The 17,476-nt window shown below is 42.1% G+C and overlaps 1 protein-coding gene across 9 annotated transcripts in view; it reads right to left on the reverse strand.

Moving 5' to 3' along the window:
• Positions 1-17,476, reverse strand: part of slc2a9l2 (solute carrier family 2 member 9, like 2) — a 241,947-nt gene that overhangs the window by 72,326 nt on the left and 152,145 nt on the right. The gene's annotated exons all lie outside the window — the stretch shown is intronic.

Here is a 17,476-nt window from a genome sequence, read left to right on the forward strand (position 1 = left end):
ATGCAAAGTTTAAAAATCTCCTCTTAAAATACCTCAGGGTTCGTATCACAATAACACGATGAATCATAGACCAAATAAATGTCCCTATCCTCTGTCCTGTCATTAATAAAAATTTTGCTGGCCCTATGGATTAAGGAGGACAAGGGAGCTACTTTTTCCTGTATAAACTTTATCTCCCGTGAACAGGGAGTCAGGTGGCTGAGCGGTTAGGGAGTCGGGCTAGTAATCTGAAGGTTACCGGTTCGATTCCCGGCTCTGCCAAATGACGTAGTGTCCTTGGGCAAGGCACTTCACCCTACTTGCCTCGGGGGGGAATGTCCCTGTACTTACTGTAAGTCGCTCTGGATAAGAGCGTCTGCTAAATGACTAAATGTAATCTGTGGTGCTGGCTCAGCCTGACTCTACTTGGCCTCAAGCGTGCGCACACACACACAAGTTTGTATTGCTATTCTTGTGAGGACTCGCAATTGGGGGAGTCAGATGGCTGAGCGTTTAGGGAATCGGGCTATTAATCAGAAGGTTGCCGGTTTGATTCCTGGCCGTGCAATATGATGTTGTGTCCTTAGGCAAGGCACTTCACCCTACTTACACTATAAATGTAATTGACCTATCGCAAAAGCCATGCCCCAAAACGGCTTTGACTAATCCTACCTTAGCTACCGGTCACTACTTGAAGAAGATCCATCAAGCTTTCGGTCGTTAAGGTGCAAAATGCCATATGGAACATACAAATGAGTAAAACAGTGTGATATGCTAGTCAGAATATGAGTCTGATATCGCTCCGTTGGGCTGTGAGTATGGGGCGTGTTTCAACCAAACCCGGAAAAAAATGCCTCTTCACTCAATTGGATAGACCTACAACTAATCAGAGCAACGTAGTATGTTGTTTGTTGAAAACGAATTCAACCCAAGCGCTCTTTGGTGATGTGGTTGATTACGTTACTGTTAATCATCTGTCCATCATCGTATAAAGCCCGCCCTGACAATTTGATTGGTCCGAACAGCTCTTGTTCGGACATAGTTTTTCCCCAACCGAGCGACCCCAGACCCAACTTCCCGACCAAATTTGTTTGTGGGCGGGCTAAATTTGGCTGGCACCCAGGCTAGTGGTATGCCCCATTCTCAGCTGAATATCTTAAAGATTAACAAACATACTTTTGTCTGTTTCATCGTACTGTTTTATTGTACTCTCTCTGTAGGCCTACACTAGTTAGCTATTAGATGTGAGATTACATTTGCAAAACTGGATTTCAAATTATGGTTACTATTTAATCCAAAACTGGATTATTATTATATTAGCAGTAGTTAATCATACTAGTAAGTAATCTTTTAAAATCCAGTTTTGCAAATATGATCTGACATCTAACCGTCGATCTGGAGGCATTACTCCAAAAATAATCACTTACACTGATCGGTACAGTATGCTACTTATACAGCAGTTTACAGTAGTATCTGCTATACAAAGAAGCAATGCTTGATGGACTAACAATGGTAATTAAGGTGGGTGTGGCTTAACGTGAATTCAGTCCAATCCGGTTTTCCCCAATCCCAAACCTTAACCCAAAAACCTAACCTGAACTCTAAACTTACTTATTAACCCTAAAACTGTCCCTAACCCCAACCTGTAATGTAATTCAAATACTAATTCTAACCCCACAATGTCTGCAGAATCAAAACTTAAGCAACATTAGTTGGGGTGGTCTTGTTTTAATCCAATAGAATTTCATCTGTATTTTTGCTCCTACTCTAGCTGAGGCAGGCATCTAATTACACTCCAAAATGAGTGTTCCATGGGCCACCCGGGGGCCGTCAGATTGTTAAGTACTAAACTATGCTACGCACGCACCAAATAGTTTATATAAGACTGTTACACATGCCATATATCGTTGGAGAGATAGGATTCTTGTGATTCTATTGATGTACACCATTTCAAGATTCAGTCGCAACAAATGGTACAATATACGTATTTTCCCGACCACTAATATGTCAACAAACTGAAAGAAAACAGAGACGAGTCACCTATTGACACTCACAGTTGTACAGTTATACAAAACATCCCAACAAAAATGGTCTGGTTACATTGTCAAACGTCTAAACAATCCAGCAAAGTGAAATATTTCATCCAAAATTATGTCTTACATCCATAAATAGCCATGGACTCTTGTTGCATGATTCTAAATTCACCGACTGAAGCATCCAGTCATTCACGTGAACTTGGTCATAACTTCGGTTCCCTTGTAAATATCAAAGAGCATAGAAGACAAGAGGCTCTGGTGTGGGTTTTTACAACGGCCACTTATAAGGTAGCGATGCCGCCATTTTGGATAGCATTCTTTTACCAGACATTTCATTAGAAATGTATTTGTGCTATTTTTAATCGGTAAAAAGTACTTGGTTTATCCTAGGCTCATGGAATTTGCCACTGTGTATTTAATTTGTTCTCTTCTTAGTCTAATCATTTGTAAAGGAATATTTTTAATAATTGGTTTATAAATCTTTTGAGAGCACATGTTTACTTTAAATCTTTTTTTTTTTAGAATTTTTGTTGTTTATGTAATCCATGAAATTCTGATTGAATGGTTTTCAAATTTCAGCTTTGATTCTTTTAACAAATGTAGCCTACAAAGAAAGTAAATAAATAGTATGAATATTTATGCAGGCTGTATACCATATTTTTGGACTATAAATCGATCCGGCGTATACATCGCATCAGTCAAAAAATGCATCATGAAGAGGAAAAAAACATATAAATCACACTGGACTATAGGCCTAAATTGCATTTATTTAGAAATGTATTTCACAAAATCCAAGACCAAGAACAGACATTTAATCTGGAAAAGCAAGTTATTCAACTACACATTAGCACACAGAACAACAGGCTGTATAGGTGTCCGGTATGTTAACGTAACACTTTAACAGTTATTCAGCTACACAATAGCATAAAGAACATACTTGGGAGGCTGAATAGGCTAAATTAAAATAACTAGCGAGTCCAACAAGCAAGTTACCGGTAAGATAGTTCACCAAGCTCCCGATCTCATTCCACATCACTGAATCCGTTAAAGACAAGAAAAAAGGAGGCGCTTCCAGGCGCGTCGCAGCAGATCGCAGGCGATCGCAGGCAGTGTGTCCCAGGCGTTACAGCATTGTGTAACACACTTCGTTTGTGGATAGTATGTCCAGAAATAAATCCAAGTCACTCATTTAGTGGTAGAATCCATTGTTATGTCTACAAAATTATTTAAATATGTTAGAAGTTTAGCTACCTTGCAAATCCTGAGGATAGCCTACTGTAGCAGACGTTTCTATGTGACAATGGACAAGGGTGTTTTGTCCCTGGGAGTTGCCGTAGGCTTGATGCTGAAAGCATTACGTGAAATCAGTGAGGGATGTTCGAATGGCGATGTCAAGAAGAGCAGTGGTAAAATACAAGTTATGAAAAGAGACCGCGTCCGTGTCTTATTGTCCACACTATCATATACAATTATATCTAAAACGAACTTACAAAGAGCTCGGTTAGACTACCAAAGTTGAATTAGTAATGTTGTTAGCGATGCTAGTGTAACGGGTTAACACCCCCTTCAATTTTTTTATTCATAAAACTATTCTAATTTTCCATTATAGCGTGTTTGTACACGCCCGGTCGTTAGATGGCGCTAAAGCGCTCCGGTGAATCACGGGAGACCATAGCTTCCTCCGAGCCTGCTACAGTATTAAACTGGCGTGGGTCTGAGCAAGACGATAACTCTTGTGTGTCTCCGTGTTTTCACAGGTATAATAAACCATATTCCAAATTAGTTTATGGCTATTCAAATATGAATATGATATCAATGTGATCTTCAATAGTGTGTTGGTAGCTTTGTGAGTTATGTAGATATAAGTAACAGATTGTCTAACATTGTTGAGGATCGCCATTGACTGGCTAATAGTATGCTAGCTAACCCGTTCCAATACTAATGGTAAACTACGTTTAACCTTAAGTACAGTACTGAAATGTTGGTAACATGCTGTATTGAAAAGATGTTTAACGGATCAACAGTATTGAGTTATAATTAGCAGATGCTTTTCTGCACTGTTATGTTTGAACTTGTGTCTGCCCTGCGTTTTTATGTATTTTGCCGCTGCCAGTTAACTTGCGCATGCGTGAGACTACGCATGTGAAATGGGCCTGTGAATAGCGCATAAAGGTTGTGTGGGTGAACAGACACTAGTGGTTGTTAAATCCTTGTTTCATTTGTGGAAATGCATTGATGTTAAATTCTTTTGGATGTTTATATGTTTTACTTTTGGGTGATATGCGGGTATAGGTATCTACATGTAAATATAGAGATGCAAAGTATCATATATGTGACGTGTCAGTACTATACTATACTATTACATATGCAAGTATATTTGATTGTTTGCATTTTCTCAAGATAATATGTATAATGTGATATATTGGTTTTATATTGCATTGCAAGATTATTATGTACGCAGTATTAAACTGGCGTGGGTCTGAGCAAGACGATAACTCTTGTGTGTCTCCGTGTTTTCACAGTTTAATCAAAGATACACAGTACTGTTCAGCCTGTGTGTCACTTGCTGCCGGTCCAGATATCCCCTAGGTCTGGAGCCGGTAACAATTGGGGGCTCGGGATTCAGCATCATCGAGCGGGGAAAGCAGCCAGAGCAACGGCGAGATCCTGTGCCCAAGCTTCAGGGAAGGCTACTGCGTCTAGAGTCATCCAGAGTGCGACGGTCACAGGAGAAAGGTTGAGATGGCTACAGTAACCCCACGACGGATGCTGATCTTCAAGATCCAAAAGAAACTTCCTGATTTGAATGTTAGCCAGCTGCAAGAGGTTGCAACTACCATTAATGATGGCCAAGAGATTTACAATATGGACAAACTAAGTGAGCCTGAGCTCTATTACTTTATCATTGAGTACATCAGAAGTGATGAGTTAAAAGCTAGGGAAGACGAAGGCATGACTCAACTCCTCATTCTGCATGACCTGCTCCATGAGCTGTCACCAGTTCCAGACACTGGAGCCGCTGAAGTTGGTGATGTGGCAACGCAGCTCATGGAAGATGCAACGACTCACCAACATGAACACATCCCTTCTGCTAGCAAGGATGAGAACATCCACACACACCTATCAACCATGGACAGAGACACTCATGAACCTACCAGGAAAATTCACCTGGACAGAATGAGTTCATCCAGCACTGATCCGGTGGTAAGATTGACAGATGTAACAGCCCTGCTACCACGAAGGGAATGTAAACTACATGGTGGTCAAATCTCTGATACAGGTTCTGACATATCATACAATAACCTTTGTAAACAGATTGATACAAGTCTACAAGAGGGGTTTAGTGAGTCAGAGGTAATGCGAGCAGTGCTCAAGATAACTAAGCCTGGTACCTTCAGGGAAATGCTAACGAGTAAAGATGACCTTACAGTAGAGGGTTTAAAAAGATTCCTTCGCTCCCATATTAGGGACAAAAATGTAACTGAGCTTTTTCAAGAACTAAATAATGCTAAACAGCAAGACAGAGAGTCCACAGCAGTTTCTCTACAGGGTAATGGGTTTAAAACAGAGAGTACTTTTTGAGTCACAACAACCTGGTGTAGATTTTAGTTATGGCAAAACACTGGTTCAGGGCGCTTTCCTTCACACACTGTATCAAGGGCTAAATGAGAGAAATGGTCACGTTAAACGTGATCTTAAACCCTTTCTCTCAAACATGCAGGTCAATGATGATTTACTGTTAAAACAAATGACCAAATCTACCAATGAGGAAGAAGGGAGGTTAAAACGCCTGGGCACAGTAGCTAAAACTAGACATGACTGAACCGACTAATCAAACCAAAGTTGACTCTGAGTTAAAGGCTAACCGTGATGCCATTAACGAGCTGACGGCACAAGTGTCCTCCTTGACCAAGCATCTGGCCCAGATGGCCAAAACGACTGAGAATGTGAAATCTGGAGGCCCAGGTATACAAAGTCGTCCTCAGCCACCTGTAACTGATACAAGGGGTAGGTGCAAGGAATGTGTACAAAATAGTAACATGAGCTGTCCCCATTGTTTCATTTGTGGTCAGGCGGGACATAGGGCCATTGGTTGTCTTCAAAAGAAATTGTCGGGAAATGGGAAGAGGTCGCTGGAGAGGGGCAGCCAGTGATCTCGAATATTGAACAGCCCACAGTGAAGGTCAAACCAGCTAACGTCTTACAGACAAATCCACCATGTCAACCAACCTCAAAAAAACGTGTGGCCGAACTCATCGGGAAGCGATGTATGGTCCATTGTTTCATTAACCCTTGTGTTATCTTCGGGTCATTCTGACCCATCAGTCATTGTGACCCACCGTCGTATTGCGACAGATTTACCGCATACAAAGACAAAGTGAAGCATTTTCTTTTAACCGTTGGGCTGTCTCAGACCCCCCACATTGCAAAGTTTAAAAGAAAATTATTTTAATTTGTTTTTGTATTGGGTAAAATTGGGTAAACACAACGATGGTTCGTTATGAACCTTTGGGTCATGTGACCCGAAGGCAGCACAAGGGTTAACTACGTGCCTCTTGAAATGCTGCTAGACTCAGGGGCCCAAGTGACGATGGTGAACCGTGAGTGGATAGAGAAAGCGTTGCCCTGTGTAAAAATCCAGTCACTCGAATCCCTATTTAACAATCAATCTCTTGAAATATCTGCAGCTAATGGCACAGAAGTACCCCTGGATGGATGGGCAGAAGTTGACCTTCGAATCGGTAATCAGAACCATGGATATGTGACTATTAGAGTACCTCTACTGATTAGTAAAAATTGTAACGGTCCCCTTTTATGTAGCAATGTCATAACTGAGGTTATCAAAGCAAATGTAGACAATAGCAATGACACTGATGTCACCGCTATATTGAAGGACGCTTTGAGTGTCACTGAGAACACAGTAGAGGCCCTGGTTTCTGCCCTCCAGATAACTGCTTCTGATGAGACACCTTTGTGTAATGTGCGCATTGGCAAGAAAGGCGTCACTATCCCTGCTGGGAAAATATATGAAGTTAAATGCCGAGTTAGGGAGTGGCCAGGGAACGGTACAATGTTGTTCCAACCCTGCCCAGAAAATAACTGTACAGAGGGTTTAGAGCTGTTTCCAGCGTTAGTAGATGTTCCTAGAGGGTCTTCAAAATGCACTAAAATCCCTATTCAGAATTCAACTAGACATGATATCTATCTAGCCCAGAGAACAGTCCTTGGTACTCTCGAAGACATAATAGAAGTGAAACCAGTTCAGTATCCCTCACTGAGTTCCGAGACCATGCAGAAAAATTCTGCTGGAACATGCTCAGCTCCGTTAGAAAAAAAAACACTGACTAACCTAAACAGTGCACAGTGTACGAACAACAAGTGGCATCCTCCGGTTGACCTGTCACATCTAAGGGAGGAAGAACAGGAGGTTGTCAGAGAGATGTTAGTGGAACAGTCTGATGTTTTTGCCCAGGACAATGCTGACATAGGTTGCATCCCAACTCTGCAACTGAAAATTGCCCTCAAAGACGAAACACCAGTTCAAAAGTCCTACAATGCGATCCCAAAGCCTCTATACAGAGAGGTCAAGGAGTATGTCCAAAACTTGTTGGACCATGGATGGATAAGGAAATCCACCTCACCATATTCCTCTCCAGTGGTCTGCGTCCGAAAAAAAGACATGAGCTTACGTCTGTGTGTCGACTTTAGAGGGCTAAACAGTAAAACGATCCCTGACAGACATCCACTTCCCCGCATCCAGGAACTGCTGGATAACCTTGGGGGCAACTCGTGGTTCTCAATACTCGACCAAGGCAGTGCATACCACCAGGGCTTCGTCGAGGAGAGCTGCCGACACATGACCGCTTTTAGCACGCCATGGGGGTTTTATGAGTGGATCCGCCTCCCATTCGGCCTTACAAACGCCCCTGCAGCATTCCAAAGATGTATGGAGGGTGTGCTGGATGGTCTAAGAGACGAATGCTGCTCTCCATATTTGGATGACGTGCTCTGCTTTTCTAAAACCTTCCATGACCACGTCCAGGACTTGAAAAGGGTGCTCTGTCGCCTACGGGAGCATGGTGTCAAGTTACGGCCGAAGAAATGTGAGCTGTTCAAGCGTCAAGTGAGGCATGTGGGACGCCTGGTGACAAGTGACGGGATTCAGGTAGACCCTAAGGACCTGGAGGCGGTGTTACGACAAAAGGAGAGGGAACCAAAGAATGTAGGAGAAGTCAGAGCCCTCCTTGGTTTCTTGGGCTACTATCGCTCTTTCATTCAGGATTTCTCCAGAATAGCCCGGCCGCTTTTCAAACTCCAAGAAAGTCCTGGCGATTCCAGCAAAGTACTTTTAACGACTCGGTCCTCAAAGAAGAGCATGAAAAGTGGTCAACTGCCATCCAAGACACCAGTCCAATGGACTCCTGAACACAGTGCTGTGGTATCACACCTGGTTGACATGTTGACCAAACCTCCCATTTTGGCATACCCCGACTTTAACTTGCCATTCATCCTGCACACTGACGCTTCGAACGAAGGTCTGGGGGCTGTGCTATACCAGGAGCAGAGGAGTAAACTCTGTGTAATCGCATACGGATCCAGGACACTCACGCCTGCTGAGAAGAACTATCACCTTCATTCCAGCAAGCTTGAGTTCCTTGCGTTAAAGTGGGCCATCTGCGATAAATTCAGTGACTACCTTTATTACGCACCGACGTTTACCGTTTACACAGATAACAATCCCCTTACCTACGTTTTAAGCACTGCCAAATTAAATGCAGTCGGACACCGGTGGGTGGCTGAGTTGACTGATTTCCATTTCAACATAAAATACAGGCCAGGCAGGACGAATATCGACGCCGACACCCTATCAAGGTATCCAGTAAAGCTCCAGGACCATCTCACAGAGTACACAGAGTCTATGCCACCAGATGTTGTATCTGCCATATGGCAAGGGAACATAGCTCAGAGAGACGGAGATGTGCCATGGGCAGCTGCCCTTCAAATAGGTTCCAGTGGCGACGGTTCAGTGCCTGCCAGCACAGTCATGTTTACCCCAGAAGACATCAGAGCTGCTCAGAAAACAGATGAATCTGTTGGTGAAGTTATCAAACTGAAGAAAAGGGGATGGAACCCAAATGAAAAAGACAGAAAACAAATGGGCCAGGAAACGCAAAGACTGATACATGAATGGAACAGACTCAGACTTGAAGATGGGGTTTTGTATAGACAGACAGGACAACATAGACAACTGGTACTCCCCAATGCGCTAAAGGCAACTGTACTTAAGCACCTACATGACGACATGGGACACGTCGGGGCTGACAAAGTCATACACCTTGCGAGACAAAGATTTTACTGGCCTTTCATGCAGCGTGAAATCGAAGACTATGTCATTCGCCGGTGCCCCTGTATTAAGCAAAAGCGACCCACCGTCCATGAGAAAGCGCCAATGGGATCAATAACGACCAGTGTCCCCTTTGAACTTCTCTCAGTGGACTACCTACATCTTGAACTGAGTAAAGGTGGCTATGAGTACATCTTAGTCCTGGTTGATCACTTTACTCGCTTCGCACAGGCCTATCCAACTCGGAATAAGTCTGGCAAAACCTGCCGCCGAGAAGATCTTCTATGATTTTATTCCACGCTTCGGGTACCCTCAAAAGCTCCATCACGATCAGGGCCGGGAATTCGAGAACAACCTGTTCCAACGGCTCCAACAGCTGGCAGGAATTTCCCATTCTCGAACGACCCCATACCATCCGCAGGGAAACCCCGTTGAGCGCTTGAATAGAACGCTTCTCCAAATGCTCCGGACGCTGCAAGAAGGAAAGAAGGCTGAGTGGAAAGACCATCTACCCAGTATAGTCCATGCTTATAACTGTACAAGGCATGAAGCAACGGGCTATTCGCCTTTCTTTCTCCTTTTTGGAAGAGCTCCACGGTTGCCCATCGATTTGTTATTTAATCTTGAACCTGAACAGCAGACACAGACGCGACAGGAATACGCACAGACCTGGGCTTCTCGGATGCAGGAGGCCTATCGTATCAGAAAATAGCAAAAGCTGCTCGGCGAAAGGAAAAAAACATTATGATTGGGGTGTCAAAGGAATCATGCTTGAACCAGGTGACCACGTGCTCGTCAGGAACCTGTCAGAGAGAGGTGGTCCGGGCAAACTCCGTGCATACTGGGAGAACAAGGTGCATCGCGTTATTGAAAGGCTGGGAAATGGACCTGTGTACCGAGTTCAGGCAGAAACAGGTGACCGAACCCTCCGAGTGCTCCACCGTAATCTCCTCCTACCGGTAAATGATTTGCCACTCGAACCTGATGACCTGGGATGTGGTGTGAAAAAGAAACCACAAAGAACAAGACGACCTGCTAACTCCAGAGAGATGATTGAACCCGACTCCAACGATTCTGAGGATGAGGAAGGATATACGTGCAACCCCAGACCGTTACGCGTGTATGAAAGGAGATCAGTCAGACTCCGACCATCGCATTCTGAGCCACACAGCGAACTTAGGGCTGTGGCGCCAGAGTTCCAGCCTACAACTCAAGGACCCGAGTCAGATGAAGCACAACAAGAAGAGGAATCTCGTCCTTTGATGATGCTAGAGCGAGTCAAAACGCTGACACAAACTGAGCTGCTACCATCTGTTCAAGTTCAGGGCCAACTCGAAGATGTTGTGGACGAGGAACCTGACATGGAGGCCGCACCTGCCTTGGAAACAGTGGATGAGAGAGAGCAACCCTTGCGGAGATCCACTCGAGTTGTAAAACCCAGAGGCATGTTCACATACAACCAGTCAGGACAGCCTACATACCAGCCTTGGAGGATGGGAGCACATGCAATGTATGCTGGTGTGCCGTACCCCATGCCTACATGCCCAGTCCTTCCACAACCATGCTATTACCCTACTCCAGCAGTATGGACATACTAGACACCTGACAGAAGACTAAAACGACCGACGGACACTGACACATACTTACCGATACTCATGCTGATGATTGACATTTCCAGACTTTGATACCCTACCTGACTTTGACTTATTAGTTTAGTTCTAGATGTCCGGAGACATCTCTTAAAGTAGAGGAGAGTGTAACGAGTTAAGATTTAGTTTACATTAAACAGACACCCCCTTCAATTTTTTTATTCATAAAACTATTCTAATTTTCCATTATAGCGTGTTTGTACACGCCCGGTCGTTAGATGGCGCTGAAGCGCTCCGGTGAATCACGGGAGACCATAGCTTCCTCCGAGCCTGCTACGCAGTATTAAACTGGCGTGGGTCTGAGCAAGACGATAACTCTTGTGGGTCTCCGTGTTTTCACAGGTATAATAAACCATATTCCAAATTAGTTTATGGCTATTCAAATATGAATATGATATCAATGTGATCTTCAATAGTGTGTTGGTAGCTTTGTGAGTTATGTAGATATAAGTAACAGATTGTCTAACATTGTTGAGGATCGCCATTGACTGGCTAATAGTATGCTAACCCGTTCCAATACTAATGGTAAACTACGTTTAACCTTAAGTACAGTACTGAAATGTTGGTAACATGCTGTATTGAAAAGATGTTTAACGGATCAACAGTAATTAGTTATAATTAGCAGATGCTTTTCTGCACTGTTATGTTTGAAGTTGTGTCTGCCCTGCGTTTTTATGTATTTTGCCGCTGCCAGTTAACTTGCGCATGCGTGAGACTACGCATGTGAAATGGGCCTGTGAATAGCGCATAAAGGTTGTGTGGGTGAACAGACACTAGTGGTTGTTAAATCCTTGTTTCATTTGTGGAAATGCATTGATGTTAAATTCTTTTGGATGTTTATATGTTTTACTTTTGGGTGATATGCGGGTATAGGTATTTACATGTAAATATAGAGATGCAAAGTATCATATATGTGACGTGTCAGTACTATACTATACTATTACATATGCAAGTATATTTGATTGTTTGCATTTTCTCAAGATAATATGTATAATGTGATATATTGGTTTTATATTGCATTGCAAGATTATTATGTACGCAGTATTAAACTGGCGTGGGTCTGAGCAAGACGATAACTCTTGTGTGTCTCCGTGTTTTCACAGTTTAATCAAAGATACACAGTACTGTTCAGCCTGTGTGTCACTTGCTGCCGGTCCAGATATCCCCTAGGTCTGGAGCCGGTAACACTAGCGTTATTTGGCTAGCTAGCCTAGCCTATTTCACTGGGTTTGCATCTGTTTGATTAACTGAAATTATTATGAAATGTTATGTTCTAACTACTAGCCATTTGCCTACTTTAGCAAGTCACTGTATTTCCAAGCCCTGATAGTGTAACTGAGAAAACAGTAAATAATTATTCTTTCAAGTAATAAGCCCCCATTCAAGTGTTGAGCATAAAATTAGCTGCACGGTCAGTAGGGATCTTGAGAGAAGCCACTTTTTTGTTCTAAAACCGGACTATAAACTGCTTCGAAATATAAGCCGCACAAGCACAAGAAAACTGTAAAATCGGAGTACAAGCCGCGGCTTATTTTCCGTAAAATACGGTACATATATATATGAAAAGAAAATAGCCTAGGTTGTGCCTTGCCAGCAGCAGACAAGCCCAATAAATGAAAAATAAATAAAAGTACATCCAACTCAAGTACATACATTTATATAACAGGGGTTAATAGTGGGAAGTATCAGAAATAAATACTGATGAATCAGATAAAGCACTTTAACGTGTTTATGCTTCAGTTGCTGTGTGTCAGCAATACTAATTTGGATATGGGATGTGATAGCTTTAAGTACCACCTTTCATTAGAGACAAGAATTATGAAAAGTAATACCTTTTTATCCTAGTATGGATAAAGTATTTGACCATGGTTACCAAGGATCCTTTTGGAGTCTCCAAAGGGCACTTTTAGGAAACGCCTAGATGTACCCTTAGAAACATGTGTAAAGTATTCATTTATTGTGGTATTATAATCTACTTTACTCATGCTGTGGTCCCATTGTGTTTTCCAGCTAAAACCTTCCACCTATAGTCATCTGCAAGCATCTGTATGCAAAAAAAACTATTTAATTGTGTTCAAGCTTCTATTATTCAAAACTAGAAGCACTTAAAGTCATTCTGACAACAAGGGAAAGAACATTAGAGTGGCACTTTTCAAAAGAAACCACAACCATGCATGTACTCCAAATTGTTCAATAACAGCTTTCAATTTACTTTTTTGTATTGCTCATTAGACTCAGGCCTAGTCCACACATACACAGGTATTTTTTTTTATTGGGTTTTTCTTCCTTCCTTTGTTTCTGGTAGGAGGAAACCCTATTGTATTCGTTAGTTTTATTATTATTAGGGTTCCTCCAGTAGGAGGGAACCTATTGTTATTGTTGGTATTCTTATTAGGTTCCTCCGGTAGGAGGGAACCTAGTGTTATTGTTGGTATTCTTATTAGGTTCCTCCGGTAGGAGGGAACCTAGTGTTATTGTTGGTATTCTTATTAGGTTCCTCCGGTAGGAGGGAACCTAGTGTTATTGTTGGTATTCTTATTATTAGGTTCCTCCGGTAGGAGGGAACCTATTGTTATTGTTGGTATTCTTATTATTATTTTTCTTCTCCTTGCGCCCCAATATCTCAAAAAGTCCCTGGTTATAAATTTTATAATTTGGCACATTGATACTACATCCAAGTGGGTACCACCACACCAAATAGGGCCACATCGGACCATAGGGGGCGCCACAGGCCACGCTCAAAAGTCCGATTTTCAAAGTGATGGCATTTCCACCCCATTGCTCCAATTCTTCTGAAACTTGGTGTGCATGCCTCATTTTTCATGAGGAACAAAAAAGCCTCAAGGACCCATAAGGTCCGCCATGATGGATTTTCCTGTACTGTGATAATTTGGGAAAACTTTCAAAATTCATCTTCTCTTGAACCAAAGGTGAAATTGACTTGAAATTTGGTACAGATATGTATCATTGACGTATTTAAAAACGTTACTTAAGGCAATTGAATCAAGTACAAAATGGCTGAAATGGGTGTATTTATGTAAATGTACACATTGCCTCAATATGTTTGTGTCACTAAATCAAATGTATTTTTGAAGGATGGTTCAAACTTAATAGGCTTTAAGGTGAGATGCCCCTGAAGTACCATGCAAAGTTTCACTTTGATATGTCGAAATATGATTGAATTACAGCTGTTTGAACTTGGACCAAATCTGACAATGCTTGCCATTGGAGAAACTGCTTTTTTTAATTATCCAGTTATTGAACTTTGTGTATTCCATGCCTGGGAATGGCTCAATTGGCTGAGATGTTGTGCTGGTAATCAAGGTTCAATACCAGTCAGAGGCATAGTTTTTAATTTTTTATTCTGACCAAACGGTTTCTAGTCTCCCGATAAATCCTCCGGTTGTAAAACATAGCAATGCGTGTTTATTTGAGCCCATCACAACACTCCGATAATCTGTTTAGCGAGACTGTGTAAACCACTGCAAAACAAGCCAGGTTCACCACAGTAGCTAGCTACTTGTAGTCTACGCATGGTAGAGATAACTCTAATGGTTATCTCTAATGAAGTAAATTGATTGTTCAGGTGGATCCCTTGCCTGTTGCACAAATTCATTTCAGTAACCTAAGCCAGGACACATCCCAACTGATGCTAGGCATGATTTGAAATTCCCTTCCATGACAAGTTACGGCACTCCAAACAACCTTTAAAAAAAACTATGAGTAAGTTATTCTTTACAGCAGCAGCCCAGTCATCCTGTTGTCCCGTCTTTATAGCAAATGTACAAGCAGTTTCAACTTTGGCTGAATCTAACGCTTAGGAGAAACACCTTACTTTTTTATACAGTAACTGAACATGACAATATTCAACACTGAGAATAGCTCAATGGGCTGGCATGGTGACCTGTAAAGTATAAGGTAGTTGGTTGGAATCCAGCCATTATCTTTTGGCCTGTCATCATTTTGATTATCTGTTTAGTTAAACAGGATGACATCATTCTGAAATACCATGCACAATTTCATGCAATTTCACCTTGAAATGTCAACCGTTTCTTAACCTTTGTCCCAAAGCTGACCAAAGCTAATACTCTGCCCACTCTATTCATACAATCTCAACAGTTGGTGTGTAGCAGAGAGGATAGAGAGACTGACTTGTAACCTTTATGCTCATGAGTTCAAATCCCCATTCAGCCTGTTGTTGGCCAAACATGAAGTAGTTTTGCTCCCTTGTTGTCCAACTCTACAGTGTACATGTTTATAATATTTTGCCATTTTGCGGAGGAACCCACATCGCTGCTTGCAGCTATATTTATTATTACTTTTCTTCTCCTTGCGCCCCAATATCTCAAAAAGTCCCTAGTCATAAATTTTCTAATTTGGCACATTGATACTACATCCAAGTGGGTACCGCCACACCAAATATGGGCCACATCGGACCATAGGGGGCGCCACAGGCCACGCCCAAAAGTCTGATTTTCAAAGTGATGGCATTTCCATCCCATTGCTCCAATTCTTCTGAAACTTGGTGTAAATGCCTCATTTTTCATGAGGAACAAAAAAGCCTCAAGGACCCATAAGGTCCGCCATGATGGATTTTCCTGTACTGTGATAATTTGGGAAAACCTTCAAAATTCCTCTTCTCTTGAACCAAAGGTGAAATTGACTTGAAATTTGGTACAGATATGTATCATTGACGTATTTAAAAACGTTACTTAAGGCAATTGAATCAAGTACAAACTGGCTGAAATGGGTGTATTTATGTAAATGTCCACATTGCCTCAATATGTTTGTGTCACTAAATCAAATGTATTTTTGAAGGATGGTTCAAACCTAATAAGCTTTAAGGTGACATACCTCTGAAGTACCATGCAAAGTTTCACCTTGATATGTCAAAATATGATTGAATTAGAGCTGTTTCAACCTTGGCTGAATCTAACAACGCTTACCACAGGAGAAACAGCTTACTTTTTCATACAGTAACTGAACATGACAATATTTAACACTGAGAATAGCTCAATGGGCTGGGACGGTGACCTGCAAAGTATAAGGTCGTAGGTTTGAATCCAGCCACAGTGTTTGATCCTGTCTTAAATTTAAATATCTGTTTAGTTAAACAGGATGACATCGTTCTGAAGTACCATGCGCAATTTCACCTTGATATGTCAAAAGATCATTGAATTACAGCTGTTTAAACTTTGGCCAAATCGAACAATCCGTGCTTCAGGAGAAACGGCTTCCTTTTTTTGTACAGTAACTGACCACGTATAATCAGCCTTGAGGGTAGCTCAATGGGTTGAAACGGTGTCCTACAAAGTGCAAGGTCACAGGTTTGTATCCAGGCACAGTCTATTGGCCTGTCATAATTTTGATTACTTGTTTAGTTAAACAGGCAGACATCATTCTGAAATACCATGCGCAATTTCACCTTGAAATGTCAACCGTTTCTTAACCTTTGTCCCAAAGCTGACCAAAAACTAATACTCATATCACGCAGTCGGAGCACAGCTAGATAATCAGCGTCAGCACCCTTGGGTACCCAGCATGCAGTGCGGCATATCAAAAAACGCAAAGACTTGTGGAAAATAGTTGGTTACAACAGCCGTGCAAGGGATTTCAGTTGTTGTGTTCGTTCAGTTAGATGTTTGTAATGTTATTGTTTGTTAGTTAATATAATCTTGTTGGTCACCCTGATTGTGCATGTTGTGTAGTTTAATGGGACCAGAGAGTCGGATGCTGTACTGTCACAGGCTATTCTCGCAAGGAGCTGAATATGAGCGCTGCCCTAGCCCAGTTGCCCACATGACTATTGTTTGTTGTGCATTGACTAAGAGTCTGGAAGGAGATCAACTCAAGAAGAGTTTCAGTATCCTATAAAAAGTTAATAGTCAGCCCTTACTAATCATATAATCTCAGCATTTGTTGTGTAGCAGAGAGGCTAGAGAGACTGACTAGTAACCTTATGCTCATGAGTTCAAATCCCCGTTCAGCCTATTATTGTTGGCCAAACATGAAGTAGTTTTGCTCTCTTGTTGTCCAAGTCTCGATCTTCTACAGTGTACATGTTTATAATATTTTGCCATTTTGTGGAGGAACCCGCATCGCTGCTTGCAGCTATATTTAGGGTTCCTCCGGTAGGAGGGAACCTATTGTTATTGTTGGTATTCTTATTAGGTTCCTCCGGTAGGAGGGAACCTATTGTTATTGTTGGTATTCTTATTATTATTTTTCTTCTCCTTGCGCCCCAATATCTCAAAAAGTCCCGTGTCATAAATTTTCTAATTTGGCACATTTATACTACATCCAAGTGGGTACCCCCACACCAAATATGGGCCACATCGGACCATAGGGGGCGCCACAGGCCACGCACAAATGTCCGATTTTCAAAGTGATGGCATTTCCACCCCATTGCTCAAATTCTTCTGAAACTTGGTGTGCATGCCTCATTTTTCATGAGGAACAAAAAAGCC

The sequence above is a fragment of the Osmerus eperlanus genome, chromosome 1 (genome assembly GCF_963692335.1).
Source record: "Osmerus eperlanus chromosome 1, fOsmEpe2.1, whole genome shotgun sequence".
Taxonomy (NCBI): Eukaryota; Metazoa; Chordata; class Actinopteri; order Osmeriformes; family Osmeridae; genus Osmerus; species Osmerus eperlanus.